Raw genomic sequence first — 6,739 nt, 5'->3', positions numbered from 1 at the left:
AGATCTCCCCTGTGAGTAGCAGGGGCCCAAGCTGTTTTTTCCAGCTACATCAGCAGGGATCTGGATCAGAAGTGGAGCGACTGGGACCGGAACCAGTGCCCATAGGCTGATTGCAGGTGGCAGCTTTACCAGCTACAATATAACATCAGCCCCAGCTGCTAATTCCTATATCATTACATACTGCTACATTTACTATTGTATCAAAGGCCTTTAAACCAGCCTTTGTCTGATTTGCATTATATTTCTGTTTGTTTGCTTGTTTGTTTTGAGCAGTGATATCTGAGTTTCTACCTACTTATGTAGATTATTCTTCGAATGTATTTCTAGCGGCCACAACACATTTAGTGTTTTCCAGAAACCAGCAACATATTTCCACTACTTAGTCATCCCTTTTTATTTTCCAATTTGCTTTGAGAATTTTCCAAACCAGACAACTTCTTGGGGATCATAAGAAGGGGAGTTAAAGGAAATACATTAACTATAATTGCATGTGCAGTGTGAAGACATGTCAAAAGAACACAGGTTATACTAACCACAGAAACCCCAAAAATACAGTTGTGGTGAGCTTTAAGAAGAGGTGGGTAAAGACAGGGTGTAGATTACAAAGGTAGCACCGGCTAACCCAAGACAGTGAAAACATCAGAGAGCGAAAGCAGCTGGTCCAGTAAGGAGCAAAGAAACAAAACTACAGAGAGAGGTATCAGCAGGAACAAAGGCCCAGGGGCATGGAGTTGGTGTGAATGAGTGAAGAGAAAGGATGAAGAAATCAATATGCTCAGGGATTCCTAGACACAAGGCTTCGATACTAGTCCAACACAGTGGGGTTGGTGCTAGGTTTAGATACAGATGTGAACAGCAAGTCCTGGCTATAAAGGAAAGGAAGGAGTATGGAAGGTGAAAAACAAAAGATCCATTGAAGCATACAAATTACACCTGAAATATACAAATTATACTTGAAATATACAAATTACACCTGAAATACACAAATTACACTTCTTCAGAGAAGCCTTTTCCTTAGCCCACGAGTGCCATGGCTAGCATTGCTTTCAGAACAACCTGAGCTGTCTCTACATTGAGTTGAAATGTTTCAGACCTGCCACTCATTGACCACCTTTGGCAGGCAGCGCATCTGGAAAACAGCAGCACACTCAGGAGCAAGACACCTCATGCAGATTTGCGGGACAAGACTCTGGCCAGATGTAAATACAGATCTGAGTGATTGGGTTTTTGGTCTGTTTGCTGTGATAGGAAGAGGGAAACAAAGGTTTGTTGTATGAATAGAAAAATACAAATGATGGAGAAAAACGGGAAAAAGGGGACAGCCTCCTGGTGCTCCTTTTTGTTGTCTCTCTGGTGTGTGTGTGTGTGTGCAACAAACATGACAGGGAAAATGGACATCCGATTGCACGTTACCCTGGATCGCAAAGCCCACCTCATGAGAGATGACAACAGCTGACATTCACCCCAATAGTGTGCCCAAGGTTCTGCCAAGGACTTTCAGGGTAGGAACTCAATGAATCGCTCGCACAACTTTGAAGTCCCAGTAGCTCCATTTCCCAAGTGAGGACACCGAGTCCCCTAAGATGTTAGGTTGCTTGTGCAAGATTGGGCCACTGTTCGGTGTATCACCACCTCAGTGAGGCTAGAAACATGGTAGTATGATGCTCCATACTGTTCAACTTGACTTCAACAGATCCCAGAGAACTGAGTGCTAGCTCAATTTTTCTGCCTGCTTGGAGTTTTACCGAACTTAGTAGAGTCAGTAACTTAAATGATAAAATTTGGAGCAATTGGCAAACTCAAAACTGCAGTTTTCTCCTCCAAAAGGGGAGAATAAGAAAGTTGATACCATGTCATGTTACTAACTTACGTGAGTTTACCTGAAGCAATGAAGCTGTTAGCTGCTGACTTTGAAAGAGAAGGACCATTACCAGGAATCTTCTCAGTCAGCAGAGAGAAGACTGTGACGCTTGCTCTAAGTGAGAACAAACTTGTATCTTGGAAGAAACTATAGCTCAACAGACTCAGTGGAATACTCTGCTCAACTACCAGTCTGGGACCCAAAATAACCAAGAGCGAAGCAAAACTCACAAATGGCTCATACTCATCTTCAGCATGTGCTGTCTTTGATCTCGTTATTGGAGCCAAAATGGAGTGTCTGGTTTTGAGTTCTGGCTCTGCTTCAATTTCTAGCTCCTTGCTGTTGGGTACGCACTCTGGGAAGTGTCAGAGGATTGGGCCAAGTTGGCCCCATCCCACTTGGTTTGAGTTGCTGGCCCCTGAATTGGACCTATTCCAGCCCCAGTTGTTTTGGATATTTTGGAAATGCATCCCTGGAGAGAAAAAATCTACGTCTGCCTCTCTGTCTCTATGCTTTCAAATAAATGAGTTAGCAAAAAAAATCATTTAAAATTTAGATAAATGGGACTTCCTCTAAATTAGAAATTTTTATGCATTGAAGGACTCTATCAAGAGAGTGAAAACGCATTTCACAGAATGGGAGTAAATATTTGTGAATCATTTATCTGAAAAGGTAATAACAATAATATCCAAAATATAGAAAGAACTCTTACAATTTACCAATAGAAAACACTCCCTTTTAAAAATGAGCAAACAACCTAGGCCTTTCACCAAAGAAATTATAAAAATGTTCAATATGCACATGAAGTGATGCTCTAGAGCACTAATTGTTAGGGAGCTGCAAATCTGGACAGCAGTAAAGTACCACTTCACATTCACCTGGAATGCCTACGATCAAGAGCAAACAAACAAAAAAGTACCACAAGCAGATATCTGGCTACTGGTAAGTAGATCATAAGCTTTTAGGTCGCCATTTGTTTCCTCACATTTTAACACACACACACATTTACAAGTTAAGAAACCCCACTTGTCCACTTAAGAGAACATTTATCAGGGCCTTTCTCAGTATTTTTTAATGGTTGACAATTTATAACTAATAAAAATCCTGGGCCCAGTACGATGACCTAGCAGCTAAAGTCCTTACCTCGAACATGCCAGGATCCCATATGGGCACCAGTTCTAATCCCAGCTGCCCCGCTTCCCATCCAGCTCCCTGCTTGTGGCCTGGGAAAGCAGTCGAGGACAGCCCAAAGACTTGGGATCCTGCACCCACGTGGGAGACCCAGAATAAACTTCTGGCTCCTGGCTTCAGATTGGCTCAGCTCCAGCCATTATGGCTGCTTGGGGAGTGAATCATTGGAAGGAAGATCTTTTTCTCGGTCTCTCCTCCTCTCTGTATATCTGACTTTGCAATAAAAATAAATAAACCTTAAAAAAATCCTCAGCTATTAATGAGCCAGGTTGGTAAATCCTAACAAATGGGAACACTCATGTTACCATGACCCAAATCCAGGTATTCTAAGACATTTCCATAGCCCAGCATAGCTCTACCATGACCCTTTCCAGGTAGTCTCCCTGCTCCAAAGGCCACACTGCTGTTCCCATACAGCAAGTTGCATCTAGTCTTGAACTTCATATATTTAAATATATGCCTGTGTTTGCATCGTTTCTCTCAACAAAAAGTTTTAAAATTCATAGAGCCTATATCAGTAAAGTGCAGATTATTAGTAGCATGTTCTGCATTTTGTCCTTAATTGGCAGTATTTGGTCTGTTTACAGTTTTACTGTAAATAAACCTTATGAAACTGTAATAAAAAAGCAGATGGCAGCAAGGGCAGTTAAGGGTGTGGAGAAGTTGCAAATCTTGAGTAAGGTGGAAGGACATGTAAAATGATGCATTTGTGGTGCGAGTAGTTTGACAGTTCCTCAAGAAATTGAGCATAAAGTTACATGATCTGGTGATTCCACTTCTAGGTATGAGAGCAAGAGAACGGAATGTCTGGACTCAAAAAGAAACTTGTGCATTAACGCTTATAGCAGTGCTACTGTTTATAAAGTTAAAACGTGATCAATGCAACGTGCATGAAAGCATGAATGTCACAAATGCTATTCAGTCGTAAAACAGTATTAACTTCTGATCTCCCTTCTCAAATACGCAAGACTAGAAGAACAAATATCACAAAAATCGTGGCAATGAAACCCAAACACACATCTAGAAGGTAAGTCAGTGCTGGGTAGTTTGTTTAGCATAAAAGGCTAGTGTTTCTGGTATGTTTTTTTTAATTATTGAAAGAAATGAAGCCTACGTGAAGAAGAGTGACATCCAAAAGGATCCGATGTCCCCACTCATTACTTTGATAGTTCTGGTAAAGCCTAACGATTTCCATGGCTTTAACTCTTAAGCTGAATTGCTCCTACTACGCTTCAGCTACGGTACAACTAACGGCAGCTAGAACCAGAACACGCATCTTAGCCAAAATGAAGTCTCAACAAGTTACAGAGGGGCTTAGCCTTCAGCAAAATGTTTCAGAGGCAAACAGTGAAATTTATATCCAAGTCATTACGTGAAGTCTTTTTGTGGACTTACTGCATTATTTACAAGCCAACAGCAAGTTGAAAGTGTTTGCAAAAGATTCATTTTAAGGTACATAGAGCTCGGCGCCGTGGCCTAGCAGCTAAAGTCCTTGCCTTGAACGCACCGGGATCCAAATGAACGCCGGTTCTAATCCCGGCAGCTCCACTTCCCATCCAGCTCCCTGTTTGTGGCCTGGGAAAGCAGTCGAGGACGGCCCAAAGACTTGGGACCCTGCACCCATGTGGGAGACCTGGCTCCTGGCTTCGGATTGGCATAGCATTGGCCATTATGGCTCACTTGGGGAGTGAATCATCGGACGGAAGATCTTCCTCTCTGTCTCTCCTCCTCTCTGTATATCTGCCTTTGAAATGAAAATAAAATAAACCTTTAAAAAAGATGCATAAAATCAGATCCACAGGATAACAGATTTTGAGAATGGGAGCGTCTGCCTTCTTATGCCTTCGGAGTTTGCTTTCTGATTGTCTTAGCTATCTGCTATTTGTTTACAGTTGTACTGAGGGAAATGCACTTGGCGAAGTGGCCACGTTTTGCTGCTTGAGATGTCCACATCTCACAGTGGATTGACAGGTTTGAGTCCTGGCTATTCTGATTTTGATTCTGCTTCCTGCTAATGGTAGGATGCAGCAGGTGCCACTAATTTAAGTGGTTGGATGTCTGTCACCTTTGCAGAAAAACAGGATGAAATTCCCAGCTCCTGGCTGTTGGCTGGCATTTGCAAATTGAAGATCTCTTTCTCTGCCTTTGCAATAAAAGGAAAATAATTAAGAAGTCAGCCTATTGACCCATCAATTGTATAAAAACTCTTGCAACTTAAAACTTGGCAACATAATTTTGACTTTTGATATCAATACATTCTCATGTTACATCAGCATACCTGCTTTTGATATCCATCCACACCATTTGTTACTTGCTGTTGAATAGTGTTCCATGGCATGAGTATGATGCAATCTGTCCATTCTCTAGATGATAGGCTATCTCTCCTTCAGCTATGATAACCAAAGCTACAATGAACAGCTTGACATAGTTCTTCAAGGGGAAGAATGAATGTAGTTCATCAAATCTGTGGGTAAATGAATTAAGACAAATTTGGAGCCTATGCAGTGGTGCATCAGGCTAATCCTCTGCTTGTAAGTGCTGGCATTCCATATGGGCACCAGTTCAAGTCCCGGATGATCCACTTCTGATCCAGCTCCCTGATAATGGCCTGGGAAAGCAACTCAAGTACTCCTGAACTCACATGGGAGAACTGGAAGAAGCTCCTGACTTTGGAGTGGCTCAGCTCTGGCTGTTGTGGCAATTTGCAGAGTGATCCAGGGGAAGAAAGATCTCGGTGTCTCTCTTTCTCTCTGTAAATCTGCCTTTTAAATAAAAATTAAAAAGTTTTTTTTTTTTTAAAAAAAAAGACATGGTGCAAAAACTTTAACATACATGTATAGTTCTTGGTAACATGTATCTTCCCTGAACTTTTTAAAGAACCTATGTTTGTTATCATTTATCTTAGATAAAAAAGAAGTGGGATTTCAGGGTTATAGGTTTTTAATATATATTTTTAAAATGATTAAAGGGAATTTCATAAATACTGCTTTAAAAGTAGGATTCTTCTTACTCTCCTATCCCTTAGTTTTTTTTTTTTCTTACAATGATGTACTTTCCGTTTAAAGTCATAAGCTTCATCCTCTACTACATGCAGAATTCAACAAGTAGTAGGTATAAAAACCACAGTTCCAGAATATGGACAGGATGTATAAACAATTATCAAACCTCAAAATGCCAATTTTGTTAACTGCGTAAGACTGCCAAAATATTTTCTGAAGTGGCTGTACCATCTTCAATTTCTACCAGCACTGTATAAAAAAAGTTGTGATTGCTTTGTATCCAATGGTCAGCCTTGGGTTTCACTGAGTCTTCAGTGTCAGTGATTCTACTGGGCATGCCCCCGCTGATTTCATGTTGTGGTTTTTGACTTTTCCTGGCGGCTGGCCAGTGGTGCTGATGTTAAATATCTTCTCATGTACTTATCTCCTACTCATGCGCCTTATTAGGTGAAGTATCTAAAAATTTCCCCCACATAAAAAATATTATCTTCTTTTGATTACAATCCTAACAGTTTTTAAAAAATATTCAACACAAACATATTTTAATAGTGTTGAACATTTGGACATTTTATATAAATGCATTGAAGAATATGGAGTCTTTTGTGATTGGTTTCCTGCAGTTGGCATATTTTTTCTCGGGTTAACCCACATTGTAGCATATATCAAAATCTCATTCTTCATAAGGCTG

This window comes from Ochotona curzoniae, unplaced genomic scaffold, assembly GCF_017591425.1.
Source record: "Ochotona curzoniae isolate NIBS_2020 unplaced genomic scaffold, NIBS_Ocur_1.0 contig_4797, whole genome shotgun sequence".
Classification (NCBI taxonomy): domain Eukaryota; kingdom Metazoa; phylum Chordata; class Mammalia; order Lagomorpha; family Ochotonidae; genus Ochotona; species Ochotona curzoniae.
This window is presented reverse-complemented; position numbering follows the sequence as displayed.